Source organism: Oncorhynchus tshawytscha, linkage group LG01 (assembly GCF_018296145.1).
Source record: "Oncorhynchus tshawytscha isolate Ot180627B linkage group LG01, Otsh_v2.0, whole genome shotgun sequence".
NCBI classification, from domain to species: Eukaryota; Metazoa; Chordata; class Actinopteri; order Salmoniformes; family Salmonidae; genus Oncorhynchus; species Oncorhynchus tshawytscha.
The window spans coordinates 46,177,649-46,195,094 of record NC_056429.1 but is presented as its reverse complement, the minus strand read 5'-3'; the positions used below and the strand labels follow the sequence as shown (position 1 = coordinate 46,195,094).

At 45.8% G+C, this 17,446-nt stretch overlaps 1 pseudogene; it reads left to right on the top strand.

Annotated features, from left to right (window-relative positions):
* The first annotated feature begins 2,021 nt into the window (after nt 1–2,021).
* Nucleotides 2,022–17,143, top strand: LOC112260600 (annotated as a pseudogene).
* The last annotated feature ends 303 nt before the right edge of the window (nt 17,144–17,446 follow it).

The following is a 17,446-nucleotide window of genomic DNA, read 5'->3' as shown; positions in this document are numbered from 1 at the left end:
CAGATAGGGGGGTGGGGTGAGGCATAAGAGGTTTTTATAAATAAGCATCAACCAGTTCGTCTTGCGATGGGTATACAGAGATGACCAGTTTACCGGAGTATATAGTGCAGTGATGTGTCCTATAAGGAGAATTTGTGGCAAATCTGATAGCCGAATGGTAAAGAACATCTAGCCGCTCGAGAGCACTCTTACCTGCCGATCTATAAATTACGTCTCTGTAATCTAGCATGGGTAGGATGGTCATCTGAATCAGGGTTAGTTTGACAGCTGGGGTGAAAGAGGAGCGATTACAATAGAGGAAACCAAATCTAGATGTAACTTTAGCCTGCAGCTTTGATATGTGCTGAGAGAAGGACAGTGCACCGTCTAGCCATACTCCCAAGTACTTGTATGAGGTGACTACCTCAAGCTCATCTGTGGGAGGAGGGGCATTCTTCTTACCGAACTACATGACCTTTGCTTTGGAGGTGTTCAGAACACGGTTAAGGGTAGAGAAAGCTTGTTGGAATAATCTCCCCACCTGAGGCCAAAGACAGGCACAAAATAGTTGCCCTCTGTGCATGCTTTTAAAAACACACAATACACAGAGATTTGGTCCAGAGCCATGTTTTATGTATTGTAGTTGATCTCTCTTGTTGCTTGTAGTGTTCACAGGTCTTAATTATACTCTGGCAGACCTACCCCGGAAATTACTTTTTCATATACAAGATACACAGCAGATCCATAACTTCTCTACAAAATTTCCCAACAGTTTCACATTTTCTTTCAGTTCAACAAGGTCATACACATCAATCACCAGGACATTTTTATTGCAAACATTTGCTTTAACCAAAACAGCTGCACTATCATGATACATAAGCACTCACTCAATAGCGAGAGAACATCCGAACAGGATGTCAATAAATGGGCATAAACTCATGATACTAAAAATAGATCACCAATCACTTTTGAACACATGCCATATACTGTATTCTCTCTTACATTCCTTCCATCTATAACATTTCTTAATATTATTCCGTTCCTTTGGCTTTGATGCCCCATGATTGAGTATTGCTCTGTTCAAGTAGACTGTGATTTTGCTGTGATCTGATAGGGGTGTCAGTGGGCTGACTGTGACTGCTCTGAGAGACTCTGGTTGAGGTCTATAATAAAGTTGTCTACAGTACTACTGCCAAGGGATGAGCTATAGATGTACCTACCATAGGAGTCCCCTCGATGTCTACCATTGACATTGATGTACTGTACATACCCAGTGTATGACAGAGCTGCAGGAGTTGTGACCCATTTTTGTTGGTTATTGTCAGAGTTGTGCCTAGGGGGGCATATGGGGGAGGGAATGCTTTCACCTCCTGGCGGGTGTTTATCCCCCTGTGTGCTGAGGGTGTCAAGTTCTTGTCCGGTTCTGGCATTTAGGTCACCACAGACTAGCACATGTCCCTGGGCCTGGAAATGAATGATTTCCCCCTCCAGGATGGAGAAGCTGTCTTCATTAAAGTATGGGGATTCTAGTGGGGGGATGTAGGTATCCCGCAGGAGGACATTTTTCTCTGTTAAGATCATTTCCTTTTGAATTTCTATCCAAATGTAAAATGTTCCTGTTTTGATTAATTTAATAGAGTGAGTTAGGTCTGCTCTATATTATTGTGAATTTTTCAGTACATATGTGGCAATTATTTCAGAAGGAGACAGCAAAACTGGTGCACTATATATGTACTCTGGGTCATTAGCACCTGTCTGACTGTTACGGGTGTGTACTGGAGGCGAAATCAGGTGCAGGAGAGCAGAGTGTATTTAACAGGCACACTTTTTATTCCGGTCCAAACGAAAGCACATAAGTACATAAACATGCACAAAACACGGAACATGAACAAAAGTGACAATACCCACATAACATAAAACAATTTCACACAAAGACATGGAGGGGAACAGAGGACTAAATGTATTCAGTGTGAATAGGAAATGAAAACCAGGTGTGTATGGAACAAGACAAAACAAATAGTAATATGAAAAATGGAGCGGCGATGGCTAGAAAGCTGGTGACGCCGAGCGGTCTCGGGGACGACCCGGAAGGCGAGGTGCAGGGCGATCCGGCCGGCGACCGTGAAACTCCCGCAGCAGTTCGGGGTCTAAAACATCCGCAACCGGTACACAGCACCTCTCCTCCGGACCGTACCCCTCCCACTCCACGAGGTACTGAAGGCCCCCTGCCCGATGCCTCAAATCCAGGATGGAATGAACGGAGTACGCCGGGACCCCTCGATGTCCAGAGGGGGCGGAGAACCCTCCCGCACCTCAGATTCCTGGAGTGGACCAGCCACCACCGGCCTGAGGAGAGACACATGGAACGAGGGGTTAATACGGTAATCAGAGGGAAGCTGTAATCTGTAACACACCTCATTCACCCTCCTCAGGATTTTGAAAGGCCCCACAAACCGCGGACCCAGCTTCCGGCAGGGCAGGCAGAGGGGCAGGCAGAGGGGCAGGTTTCGGGTCGAGAACCAGACCCGGTCCCCCGGTGCAAACACCGGGGTCTCACTGCGGTGACGGTCCGCGCTGGTCTTTTGGTGCAGCGCGGCTCGCTGGAGGTGAACATGGGCGGCCTGCCATGTCTCCTCCGCGCACCTGAACCAGTCGTCCACTGCAGGAGCCTCGGTCTGACTCTGATGCCACGGCGCCAGAACCGACTGGTACCCCAATATGCACTGAAAGGGGTAGAGGTTAGTGGAGGAGTGGCGAAGCGAGTTCTGCGCCATCTCGGCCCAGGGCACGAACGCCGCCCACTCCCCTGGCCGGTCCTGACAATAGGACCGCAGAAACCTGCCCACTTCCTGGTTGACTCTCTCTACCTGCCCGTTACTCTCGGGGTGAGGCTGATCGAGACCCCCAGACGCTCCATGAACGCCTTCCAGACTCTCGACGTGAACTGGGAACCCCGATCAGACACTATATCCTCAGGCACCCCGTAGTGCCGGAAGACGTGAGTAAACAGGGCTTCCGCACTCTGTAGGGCCGTAGAAAGACCGGGCAGAGGGAGGAGACGACAGGACTTAGAGAAACGATCTACAACGACCAGGATCGTAGTGTTTCCCTGTGACCAAGGTCGTTGTGGAACGGGTAAGGGGTGTAGCTTACCTCTGGTCAGGTGTCTCGGAGCCTTACACTGGGCACACACCGAGCAGGAGGAAACATAAACCCTCATATCCTTAGCCAAGGTGGGCCACCAGTACTTACCAGTCAGACAGCGCACCGTCCGACCGATCCCCAGATGACCAGAGGAGGGTGATGTGTGCCCAATAGATCAACTGGTCACGGACAGCAGACGGAAGGTACATACGCCCGACGGGACACTGGAGGGGAGTACGCAACGCCTGCTCAATGTCCGTGTCCAGCTCCCACATGACCGGCGCTAACAGGCAAGAGGCCGGGAATATGGGAGTCTGATCCATGGGCTGCTCTTCTGTGTCATACAGCTGGGACAGTGCATCTGCCTTCATATTCTGGGAACCTGGTGTGTAGGACAGGGTAAACACAAAACGGGTAAAGAACATGGCCCACCTTGCCTGACGAGGATTCAGTCTCCTCGCTGCCCGGATGTACTCCAGGTTGCGGTGGTCAGTTCAGATGAGGAAAGTGTGTTTAGCCCCCTCAAGCCAATGTCTCCACGCCTTCAAAGCTTTAACCACAGCCAACAGCTCCCGGTCCCCCACATCATAGTTACGCTCCACCGGGCTGAGCTTCTTTGAGAAGAAAGCACAGGTGCGGAGCACGGCTCCTATCCCAGCCTCGGACGTGTCCACCTCCACTATGAACGCCAAAGAGGGGTCCGGATGGACCAGCACGGGAGCTGAAGTAAACAGAGCTCTTAGCTGCCCAAAAGCCCTGTCTGGCTCAGCCACCCACTGCAACCTTACAGGGCCCCCTTCAGCAGTGAGGTAATGGGAGCAGCCACCTGACCAAAACCCTGGATAAATCTCCGGTAGTAATTGGCATACCCTAAAAATCGCTGCACCTCCTATACCGTGGTGGGAGTCGACCAATTACGCACGGCTGCAATGTGGTCACTCTCCATCTCCACCCCTGATGTGGAAATGCGATACCCTAGGAAGGAGACGGCCTGCTGAAAGAACAGGCATTTCTTGGCCTTGACGTACAGGTCATGCTCCAACAGTCGTCCAAGTACCCTGCGCACCAAGGACACATGCTCGGCGCGTGTAGCTGAGTATATCAGAATGTCATCGATATACACCACTACACCCTGCCCGTGCAGGTCTCTGAAAATCTTGTCTACAAAGGATTGGAAAACTGATGGAGCATTCATCGACCCGTACGGCATGACGGGGGACTCATAATGCCATGAGGGGGTACTAAACGCTGTCTTCCACTCGTCTCCCTCCCCCGGATACGCACCAGGTTATACGCACTCCTGAGATCCAGTTTCATGAAGAAGCGCACCCCATGTATTGACTCAATCGCCGTGGCGATAAGAGGTAGCGGGTAGGGCCTCCCGGGTGGCGCAGTGTTTAAGGGCACTGTACTGCAGCGCCAGCTGTGCCACCAGAGACTCTGGGTTTGCGCCCAGGCTCTGTCGTAACCGGCCGCAACCGGGAGGTCTGTGGGGTGACGCACAATTGCCCTAGCGTCGCCCGGGTTAGGGAGGGTTTGGCCGGTAGGGATATCTTTGTCTCCTCGCGCACCAGCGACTCCTGTGGCGGGCCGGGTGCAGTGCACGCTAACCAAGGTTGCCAGGTGCACGGTGTTTCCTCCGACACATTGGTGTGGCTGGCTTCCGGGTTGGATGCACGCTGTGTTAAGAAGCAGTGCGCCTTGGTTGGGTTGTGTATCGGAGGACGCATGACTTTCAGCCTTCGTCTCTCCCGAGCTCGTATGGGAGTTGTAGCGATGAGACAAGATAGTAGCTACTAACAATTGGATACCACGAAATTGGGGCGAAAAAGGGGTAAAATGTAAATAAATAAAACATTTTTAAAAAAGGTAGTGGGTAACTGTGCCTCACTGTGATTTGATTGAGACCTCTATAGTGAATGGACAGGCTCAGACCTCCACCCATCCTCTGCGGCCACAGATGGTCCACGTGATGGCCCCTCCTCCAGCCACCCTATGCGCAGCCTCTCCCGACTCCATGGGCTCCGGAGCGGGGGTGCTGGAAGATGGATCCGACAGAGCCCCCTCAGGACGTAATAATGAGTAAAGCGGCAGTAGACATCCTGAGCGCTCGACATCCCTTATGCAAAAAATAACTAATAGAAATGTCTAAGAAATGGGGGGAAAAGGCACCAGGAAAATGGGTACTAAATGGCCAGAGGGAACATTTGATGTCTCAGTGTGTGAGGAAATGGAAACTCTAATAAAAAAAACATAAAGCAAGGGACACAGGAAAGAAAAGTAAAAATAAAAGAGCTAGAGAAAGCAAGGTGACAAATGTTCAAAGTAGAAGGTGAGGGGAATTGTTAAAAAGTATAAAGACAGCTAGAGGAATGTTAGAGAAAGACAATGAAAAGTCAGACAGGAAGAAGGTAGAACCTCCACCATACGCCAATGGACAATTCCTGCTGGTGTCTGGTATAGTGGAAATAAAAGGGGAAGTGGAATTAGAGGATGAGGGGGTTGTTTCCTCTATACTTCCTTTAGAGTGAAGAAAGGATATGGAAAGGGGAGATTGAGCAAGGTGCAGGAAGGAACCCAGAAAAGTTTAATTGTTATGAAGGATTAAGTAAGGCCTTAGCTAAAATGAAGGTTCAAAAGGATATAGATGAAGATTCACTGGATGAAGACATAGTAACTGAAATAGAAGCAAGAAACAGCAGAGTGGATGGAGAAATAAGAAATATAGAAAAATGCTGAAGTGAAAAGAGGGATAGAGCAAAATAAAAGAAACGGAGAGAACAGGCAAGTAGGATACAAGAGGGGGAAAGTGAAGAAGATATAGCCAGTTTTTGGGACATGATCTATGACGATGAAAGAGAGATAAGAAGATGAAAGAACCTGAAAGATATGGGACGCTATGCCCGATTTTGATTAAAGGATCCCATGGGCGGGGCCTAATCAGGGATACTAGGGGTGCCCAGAGAATCCTACAGGGGAGGGGCAGTTTCCAATAATGACCACAAGCGCTGATCAAGCACCTATGCTGCAGGTTCAAATAAATAACAGAGGCACACCTATGATGATAGATACTGGAGCCACTTACACATGTATAAATCCCAATTATGCCTCTCAGTGCTAAACAGATTGGCAGAGGGAGGACAAAGTCTCAAACAAAACTTCAATACTGCCAGCCTCAGGTTGAGTACCTAGGAAGAACTATAGCTCCTGGAACTAAGGCAATAGCACCAGAACAGCTGGAAGGAATCAGTAAAGCACCCTTGCCACAAACAGTAGCTCAAATGATGACCTTTTTAGGAATGACTGGATTTAGCTCAGACTGGATAGAAGAACATGTAGTGAAGACTGCCCCATTGAGAGAAATAATGAAAGGAGCAGGTCAGCTTAATCTCAGGGCTAAACTCGACTGGAACAATGATGCTCTGGTTGCATTTGAAACATTAAAAAAGGAAATGCAGACAGCACCAGCCTTAGCGGCTCAAGACTACACAAAGCCATTTTTGTTATATGTAGTAAACAGGTGCGATGGTTATTGCTTACTACAACCCATTGCTTACTACAGTACTGAACTGGACTCTGTTGCCCACGGATATCCTCCTTGTTATCAGGGAGTGGCAGCATTGCAGTATGCATATGATTTAGCTTCAACCATAACTCTGGGATATCAAGTAACACTCCTCACACACCTCCTCCTCACAAAATTTGTATTAACCAATTCAAGAACTTCAGAATACATGACTCTGCTAAATTATTCAGATGTCTCTATTAACGATGTAATACAGTACATCCAGCTGAAAGAATTCCATTGGAATTCGAAGGAACTACTCATGATTGTGTAGCAGTATCTCTAACATTTACCAAACTAAGACCAGATCTTGAGTCTACGCCTTTTCTGGACAGAGAAGGACTTGTTTAGAAGAATACTTTGTAGATGGCTCCTGTTACAAAGACTATACTGGTAACCATGCAGGATATGCAGTAGTAAGAAAACAGGGAAAATATTTTATAGAGGAAAAAACTGAATACTGTCCACAACCATGTTCAGCTCAGTTGGCAGAACTAATGGCTCTTACTGCAGCATGCGTTTTAGGGAAAGGTATTTCAGTAAATATATATACTGACTCAGCCTATGTACACAGAGTATGCAATTTATTTGGAGCTGTGTGGAAACAAAGAGGTTTTAAGAAAAGTGATGGTACCCACATACAACATCACGTACAAATTGTAAAATGAATGATGGCATTGATGTATCCTACCAGACTAGCGATAGTAACATGCCAGGCACATAAAAAGGAAATTACTTTGTTGTTAAGGGAAACAATGCGGCTGATAAGGCATCTAAATACACTATTTCAATTTTAACAGCACTGATGGTTATCCTTGAATCAATACCTCAGGTCGGATGATATCATTAGGATGAAGGAATGTGCCGGACTGTATGAGCAATCCATGTGGCACCAAAGATGACAGGGGATTTTGGAGATCCCATGAAGGGGACATAGTGGCACCTACTATATTGCTTAATTTGCTTATTGCTGATGCGCATGTTTTGGACCATTGCGCAACGGGGGAGGTGATAAGAAGGATTAAAAAGCAAGGCTACTGGTCACCATACCTACATGCAATGGTGGATGATGCATTAGCGAATTGTGAGCTATGTGCTCAAAACAATGTGAGGATAGGGATAACCACACCCATAGGCCATATACCGGTCCCAGAAGGACCATTCCAACACCTAGTAATGAACTATGTGGATTTGATAAAACCAGTAAATGGCAAAAGATACATGCTGGCTATCATAGACAGATTCAGTAGATGGGTAGAAGCAGTACCCTCAACTGATCAGGGATCAGGAACAGTGATACAATTCTTGACCAGAGAAGTAATACCTAGGTTCGGAATACCAACAGAAATTAGTTCAGACAATGGATCAGCATTTATTCAAAAGACAGTAAAACAGGTAGTACAGCAGCGAAGGCTTTAACAAAGACTAGGATACGTTTATCATCCCCAGTCACAAGGATTGGTTGAAAGAATAAATGGTACTCTTAAGGCTAAGATAAATAAGATTTGGGCTAGTGCAAGGCTTAATTGGGTGGACGCACTACTGCTTGCTCTAATGAGGTATCGCATGCAAACTAACAGAATTACACATCTAACACCGCATGAAATGCTTACAGGTCGACCTATGCCAGTGCCAGCTCTAAGGGGGCCCTAAAAAGGACCCCCATTAGAACAATTAGAAATAGAGTTAAAAGCATATGAGACAACTAACTGCCATACATAAAGTTATCTATCTCCAGGAAAAAGGGTGAGAACCTGAACCAGGACCAGAGGTTCCCTGTCAAGTGATACCAGGAGATTGGGTCTACATCCGTGTGTTCCGAAGGAAGTGGAACGAGCCATGGCAAGAGGGTCCCTACAAGGTGGTCCTAGCAACACAAACAGCCGTCCAGGTGGAAGGAAGCACCACGTGGTACCATCTAAACCACTGCACCAAAGCTCCAAGGGAGATTGAATGACCATTAAGCCCGGAGGGAACGAAAGGAGAGGATGCTGATACACCAGGTAGGAACCTGGAGGAACCAGAAGGAGACAAGGATCATGGCGCAACGCCCAATAGTCAACAGACACTCGCCTGAATATCCAGAGAGCATGTTGCTCCTGATGACATACCTACTCTGATTAGCATACCCCCTGAGTCCCTTCCCTGCTCCATACCTGGTAATTTGGTGGATGGGACTACCAGCTCTCTGTAACCTAGAGGGCAACCAGTGGGTCCATCTCTTCTATATCATGATTCTTGTATGATGACAATGTCTGTATTTTCAATTTCTTTGAAGTCCAGGTTCCTGCTCTTTAGGCCAAAGGCAGATGATCTCAGGTGTGAAGCATCCGGGTAGCGTTTCCACTCACTACCACATATGGTGATGATAGGAAGCCCAGTGGCCGGCAGTGGGAGAAGATGGAACGAGATGGATTTTGACAGACGTTATGCTAATTTTCTCATTGATGAAACATTTGAATTCAATACAGTTTTCTGTTTCCAAAACTACAATCTGCTACAAACAGAGTGGACTAAGTTTTGTATATTTTACCCTTTGCCAAAGATTTTAAAAATTACGTTGTTCAGGAGTGCAAGGGCGAATTGAGTTATTGCACAAGCGCACTTCACAGAGTAGATGTTCCCTAACAGAAATATGCAAATGCATGCTAGAACACAACAATAGGATCTCCCTATCTCCTACTTGGCTCTTCCCCCCTCCTTGCTTGTTCTGCCCACTATGATTCATTTGTTCCCATTAGAAACGACAGGCTGTGGTCTATCTGAGGTTAGTTAGACAAGTCTTTTGTAAAGTGTGTTGCAACTGAATGAAACATCGAATCATATGAGCAAAGGCAGCTTCAAAATTATTTCTGAATGCGCCGTCCGCAACAACACTGAAATATTCCTATACGATTCGGTGCGCTCCTTTTTTAAAAGCAGCAGGCTTTGACTGTATTGCCTGGTTACTGCATCATTATCAGTGTGTATACAGGACTGTACTGTGTTGACTGACTGGTACGAGTGGGACGAAACTGGGTTGGGCCGATTCAAATAGCACTTACCCTTAGGATTTCCATATTGCCTCTGCATTTCAGGAATCAGGTATGGAATCATTCTGAAGTAATTTTGGAGACCTAAGATCATTTTTTTTTTTTTTAATTTTTAAAAAATGCTCTCTTGACCAGTTTTCTGCCAGAGTTAGTAAAAGCCTCAGTACCAGTGCCTGTAGTCTCTGTGCTACCGCCCAGTGTCTTCACCATGCCCTCCTCAGCCCCTCACAGCAAGGCCAGATGCCCAAAGTACCCCGGCTCAGAGACACAGCAGTTCCCAGTGCCTGACGACAAAGTGGACTGGAAGACCGACTGGCCCCAGTACAGCCCAGTGAGCTACACTGCCATGTCTGTGCTCATCAAGCCTGTATGGGCCGATCAGGACATCGGGTGAGAGAGAGAGAGGGTTACAAATTAATTTTGTCATCTGTTTTACTGACATTTGGTTGTAACTGATTAGTTGACATTAATGATTATTAAGTATTATTACAATGTTGTATTATTTCACAGGTCTTTCACAGGTCAACATCAACAGCATTCAAATATGCCAAGGATGCCATTTTTGGGTCAAATTGTGGAAATCCCCAAGATAATCAGTCTTAGCAGGTATTAATACTGTTGATGCTGATGTAATCTTGTTATGTTCTAATTTTAAGAGTAAATGAATCCATGGGCACTAGGAAAGCTTCACCAATTTGAATTCTTCCCAAAGGGTCGATACATCTGCATTCAGACAAACAACATTTCACAGAAGCACTGATATTTAACGCTTTCTCCAAGGTTGAGTCTCCTCCTCCACATCTGAACAGCCAATGCATCTCTGTTGCTAGACAGAACCTTAGTTATATACAGTATATCACAAAAGTGAGTACACCCCTCACATTTTTGTAAATATTTGAGTATATCTTTTCATATGACAACACTGAAGAAATGACACTTTGCTACAATGTAAAGTAGTGAGTGTACAGCTTGTATAACAGTGTACATTTGCTGTCCCCTCAAAATAACTCAACACACAGCCATTAATGTCTAAACCGCTGGCAACAAAAGTGAGTACACCCCTAAGTGCAAATGTCCAAATTGTGCCCAATTAGCCATTTTCCCTCCCCGGTGTCATGTGACTCGTTAGTGTTACAAGGTCTCAGGTGTGAATGGGGAGCAGGTGTGTTAAATTTGGTGTCATTGCTCTCACACTCCCTCATACTGTTTTTGTGATATACTGTATGTTCTAACGTGACCTTTACCCCAAAGCGCTCACTCCTCCCCAACTCAAGGCTGTCATGGTTATTGATACTAGACAGTGTCTCTTCACCTCCCAGAGGGTCCCTGAGGGCTAACAATAACATATCCTGACATAATGTAAACGTTATACATTAACCTCTCTCCCTCAGTGACATTGTTATGTTCTAAGATTTCCACCCATCTCCCCTACACATGCCAAAACCATCTGTCTCACGACCGGGAGACACATGAAGTGACGCACAATTGGTCCAGCATCGTCTCTGTTAGGGGAGAGTTTCACCGGCCGGGATGCCCTTGTCACATCGAGCTGTGATGGGCCAGGAACATGCACGGTCACCAGGTGTATGGTGTTTCCTCTGACACTTTTTTTTGTGTGTGGATGGGTATAATTTGTATGTATAAAATGTATAATAGTAATTTTTAAAATGACTAAATCGGGTAATTTTGTATACATTTATTTAAATTTGCATCGGGCCACTTCTTGGGGGATTCTGGTAAGATGCCAGCAAAGTCGGCTGAATTCCTGTAGATTCTGGACCGAGTCCGACACCCGATTCTGGGCCGACTCAATCAGTTCCGGCTCCCTGGAAGAGGGCCGCTTCCTCATTGCTAGCTGGGTAAGTAAGGGCAGCAGGGTAGCCTAGTGGTTAGAATGTTGGACTAGTAACCGGAAGGTTGCAAGTTCAAACCCCTGAGCTGACAAGGTACAATCTGTCGTTCTGCCCCTGAACAGGCAGTTAACCCAGTGTTCCTAGGCCGTCATTGAAAAAAAAATAATTTTCTTAATAACTGACTTGCCTTGTTAAATAAAGGTAAAATAAAAGTAGTGTTTTGCTACAGAGTTCCACATGAATATGACCTCATATCAATTTTAAATAATTTACGTAAGCTAACCCCTGGCCACCTCTAGGCGAGGACCCAATCACGCAGCAGATCCGATTGCTACCAGGTAACTTTCCCACTTTATTCCATCAACTCTTAAACTATGCATCTACTTTTCAGATAACTAAACCCGAACCTTCCCACAAACTCTCTTTAAAGTCAAACCAACTCCTGTGCCCAATTTTGTCCACCCCTACCCCCTAGGCAAGATCATTTGTGTAGAGCAATTATGGTAGTATCCAGGGATGTGGTCAATTCAGAAAGTAAACCAAATTATAAATGTTCCAAATTGAAATGTATTGGGGGAAAAACATTGAATTTCAGTGTACTTTCTGGATTGACTGGAATTGAAATGGAATGGCCCCCAACCCAGGTAGCTCCACCCTGACCGTGCCCTCTGAAAGGCTATGTGGAGTCCTCACCATATTGGTTACATCTCTCTCAGAAGTGCCTATGACCCTCAAACTCAACTCTGGACCTTGAAGCTAGTGCCATTGCATTTTTTCATTGTTCCCTTCTAATCAGGGACTGATTTAGACCAGGGACACCAGGTGTGTGCAATTATCAGGTAGAACAAAAAAACATCAGGCTTCGGACCTCGTAGGGTAAGAGTTGAATACCCCTGGCCTATGGAGTTAGGGGTAGATTTCCGTACTGTAGTCCCCGTAGTTTATCCTGTCTCTACTGTATGTGTCACCGCCCTACAGGTGGAAGAGAGACTCAGCTGGACAGCAAGTGTCACGCCCAGTGTCCAAACTGCCAGTTCTGCAGTTTGTGTCCATCATTAGGAGAGACTGTGGGGAGTGGGCCATCCCAGGGGTCAGTGGGATTCTTTAAACTCCTTCCTTCCTCCCTCCCTCCTCTGTCTAACCCTCATCCTCCACATACAACACCTGTTTGCCAGTCACATTCTGTTAAAGTTCCCCAAAGCACACACATCCCTGGGTCACTCGTTTTTTCATTTTGCTGCAGCTAGCGACTGGAACGAGCTGCAACAAACACTGAAACTGGACAGTTTTATCTTCATCTCTTCATTCAAAGACTCAATCATGGACACTCGTACTGACAGTTGTGGCTGCTTTGTGTGATGTATTGTTATCTCTACCTTCTTGCCCTTTGTGCTGTTGTCTGTGCCCAATAATGTTTGTACCATGTTGTGTTGCTACCATGCTGTGTTGTCATGTGTTGCTGCCATGCTATGTTTGCCATTTGGTACGCTGTCATTGTAAATTGTTCTTAACTGACTTGCCTAGTTCAATAAAGGTAAAATATGATATATATATATATATATATATATATATATATATTGCTCAAAAAATAAAGGGAACACTAAAATGACACATCCTAGATCTGAATGAATGAACTATTCTTATTAAATAGTTTTTTCTTTACATAGTTGAATGTGCTGACAACTAAATCACACAAAAATTATCAATGGAAATCAAATTTATCAATTAAAGTGGAAAACCACACTACAGGCTGATCCAACTTTGATGTAATGTCCTTAAAACAAGTCAAAATGAGGCTCAGTAGTGTGTGTGGCCTCCACGTGCCTGTATGACCTCCCTACAACGCCTGGGCATGCTCCTGATGAGGTGGCGGATGGTCTCCTGAGGGATCTCCTCCCAGACCTGGACTAAAGCATCCGCCAACTCCTGGACAGTCTGTGGTGCAACGTGGCGTTGGTGAATGGAGCGAGACATGATGTCCCAGATGTGCTCAATTGGATTCAGGTCTGGGGAACGGGCGGGCCAGTCCATAGCATCAATGCCTTCCTCTTGCAGGAACTGCTGACATACTCCAGCCACATGAGGTCTAGCATTGTCTTGCATTAGGAGGAACCCAGGGCCAACCGCATCAGCATATGGTCTCACAAGGGGTCTGAGGATCTCATCTCGGTACCTAATGGCAGTCAGGCTACCTCTGGCGAGCACATGGAGGGCTGTGCGGCCCCCGAAAGAAATGCCACCCCACACCATGACTGACCCACCGCCAAACCGGTCATGCTGGAGGATGTTGCAGGCAGCAGAACATTCTCCACGGCGTCTCCAGACTCTGTCACGTCTGTCACGTGCTCAGTGTGAACCTGCTTTCATCTGTGAAGAGCACAGGGCGCCAGTGGCGAATTTGCCAATCTTGGTGTTCTCTGGCAAATGCCAAACGTCCTGCACGGTGTTGGGCTGTAAGCACAACCCCCACCTGTGGACGTCGGGCCCTCATACCACCCTCATGGAGTCTGTTTCTGACCGTTTGAGCAGACACATGCACATTTGTGGCCTGCTGGAGGTCATTTTGCAGGGCTCTGGCAGTGCTCCCTCCTCCTGCTCCTCCTTGCACAAAGGCGGAGGTAGCGGTCCTGCTGCTGGGTTGTTGCTCTCCTACGGTCTCCTCCACGTCTCCTGGTGTACTGGCCTGTCTCCTGGTAGCGCCTCCATGCTCTGGACACTACGTTGACAGACACAGCAAACCTTCTTGCCACAGCTCGCATTGATGTGCCATCCTGGATGAGCTGCACTACCTGAGCCACTTGTGTGGGTTGTAGACTCCGTCTCATGCTACCACTAAAGTGAAAGCATCATTTCCACCTGTTGTCTATTCCATTTGCATAACAGCATGTGAAATTTATTGTCAATCAGTGTTGCTTCCTAAGTGGACAGTTTGATTTCACAGAAGTGTGATTGACGTGTGATTGACTTACATTGTGCTGTTTAAGTGTTCCCTTTATTTTTTTGAGCAATGTATATGTACAGTGCCTTGCGAAATATTCGGCCCCCTTGAACTTTGCGACCTTTTGCCACATTTCAGGCTTCAAACATAAAGATATAAAACTGTATTTTTTTGTGAAGAATCAACAACAAGTGGGACACAATCATGAAGTGGAACGACATTTATTGGATATTTCAAACTTTTTTAACAAATCAAAAACTGAAAAATTGGGCGTGCAAAATTATTCAGCCCCCTTAAGTTAATACTTTGTAGCGCCACCTTTTGCTGCGATTACAGCTGTAAGTCGCTTGGGGTATGTCTCTATCAGTTTTGCACATCGAGAGATGGAAAATTTTTCCCATTCCTCCTTGCAAAACAGCTCGAGCTCAGTGAGGTTGGATGGAGAATATTTGTGAACAGCAGTTTTCAGTTCTTTCCACAGATTCTCGATTGGATTCAGGTCTGGACTTTGACTTGGCCATTCTAACACCTGGATATGTTTATTTTTGAACCATTCCATTGTAGATTTTGCTTTATGTTTTGGATCATTTTCTTGTTGGAAGACAAATCTCCGTCCCAGTCTCAGGTCTTTTGCAGACTCCATCAGGTTTTCTTCCAGAATGGTCCTGTATTTGGCTCCATCCATCTTCCCATCAATTTTAACCATCTTCCCTGTCCCTGCTGAAGAAAAGCAGGCCCAAACCATGATGCTGCCACCACCATGTTTGACAGTGGGGATGGTGTGTTCAGGGTGATGAGCTGTGTTGCTTTTACGCCAAACATAACGTTTTGCATTGTTGCCAAAAAGTTCAATTTTGGTTTCATCTGACCAGAGCACCTTCTTCCACATGTTTGGTGTGTCTCCCAGGTGGCTTGTGGCAAACTTTAAACGACACTTTTTATGGATATCTTTAAGAAATGGCTTTCTTCTTGCCACTCTTCCATAAAGGCCAGATTTGTGCAATATACGACTGATTTTTGTCCTATGGACAGAGTCTCACACCTCAGCTGTAGATCTCTGCAGTTCATCCAGAGTGATCATGGGCCTCTTGGCTGCATCTCTGATCAGTCTTCTCCTTGTATGAGCTGAAAGTTTAGAGGGACGGCCAGGTCTTGGTAGATTTGCAGTGGTCTGATACTCCTTCCATTTCAATATTATCGCTTGCACAGTGCTCCTTTGGGATGTTTAAAGCTTGGGAAATCTTTTTGTATCCAAATCCGGCTTTAAACTTCTTCACAACAGTATCTCGGACCTGCCTGGTGTGTTCCTTGTTCTTCATGATGCTCTCTGCGCTTTTAACGGACCTCTGAGACTATCACAGTGCAGGTGCATTTATACGGAGACTTGATTACACACAGGTGGATTGTATTTATCATCATTAGTCATTTAGGTCAACATTGGATCATTCAGAGATTCTCACTGAACTTCTGGAGAGAGTTTGCTGCACTGAAAGTAAAGGGGCTGAATAATTTTGCATGCCCAATTTTTCAGTTTTTGATTTGTTAAAAAAGTTTGAAATATCCAATAAATGTCGTTCCACTTCATGATTGTGTCCCACTTGTTGTTGATTCTTCACAAAAAAATACAGTTTTATATCTTTATGTTTGAAGCCTGAAATGTGGCAAAAGGTCGCAAAGTTCAAGGGGGCCGAATACTTTCGCAAGGCACTGTTTTTAAAATAACCTGCTCTTTCTCCTCTTCCTCACCTGCTCCTCTTTCCTTTTTCTCACCTGCTCTGAACATATGTATCACTATATCATCTTGGCCATTTTGGAAGCATAGGGCATCAACCATGGCTCTACACCTCACTGTATTCTTATGGATGACATGTGTGTAGGGTATGGTAGACCCGGGGGAGCTGGTGTCCCTCACCCTGCAGTGTGAGTTCTCTGAGGAGGCTCTGAACTTCCTGGCAGCTTCCTCCCAGGACAGAGATCAGATCCACGAGCGCATCACTCAGATGTTCAACTCGCTGGGTCTGGAGGTCAGCAGGCTAGAAAGAATTTAATTTCCTCATATATTTCATGAGGAACACCACTTATATTTTTCATTTTGTATTTGTTTGTTTAGTTGACATAAACCATGTTTTCTTTCTCTCTCTCTGTCCCTCATCTACTTCTTAGGTGTATAATGGCTATGTAGATAACCCAAGAAATAATGACAACTCTTGGATGGAAATGGTTGCTGTCAACTTCCATGATGATACTGGTATATCAATGATTACTCTTATAATATTACAGACACTGATAAACAACAAGTTAGGGCAGTCTTATCTATGCAGAAACAATGTTGACTAAATTCAATGAAAACCATAAGGATTTTGCTATTATCACAGCAGGATAGCATGCAACATGTTTCCTTATACGTTTAATTGTTCCCCATTCTGCTCTTTATTTGTACATACATTACAGCTCTCTGAAATTTAGATTCTTGTTCTGGTTACCTTAGGTAACAGTGTGAGCGAGCTCCCAATGCAAGTGGGCGATGATGCCGGGCAAGTCCACTGGATTGACCTTGACTCCGTCCTATCCCTCTATGCAAGCCACTCCATTTCTTGGAGGTGATGCTAAGGAGAGGCATGCTCACTGGTAACCATGGAAACAGTGTTTGGCCGAAGGACTAAGATGATTCACACTGATGTTGGTGCAAGGTCGAGTAGAATATAGTGATGGAATTTTGAGGTAGTGTGACCTCAAGTGGTGACACACTGTTCTCACGTTCAAGAGGATTGGCCAGAGCAAGGCCCTGCAGCATAATCACTGTTTTGTGATCATGGCCTTGGTCAGGGAGTAACAAAAAAAGTGGTGTCCACCAATGACTACTCTGTAAACACTCCCTCTGGAACCAGGGCTGATGGGAACATGGTTTGCTTAAAATAAGACATGCTCTCATTGT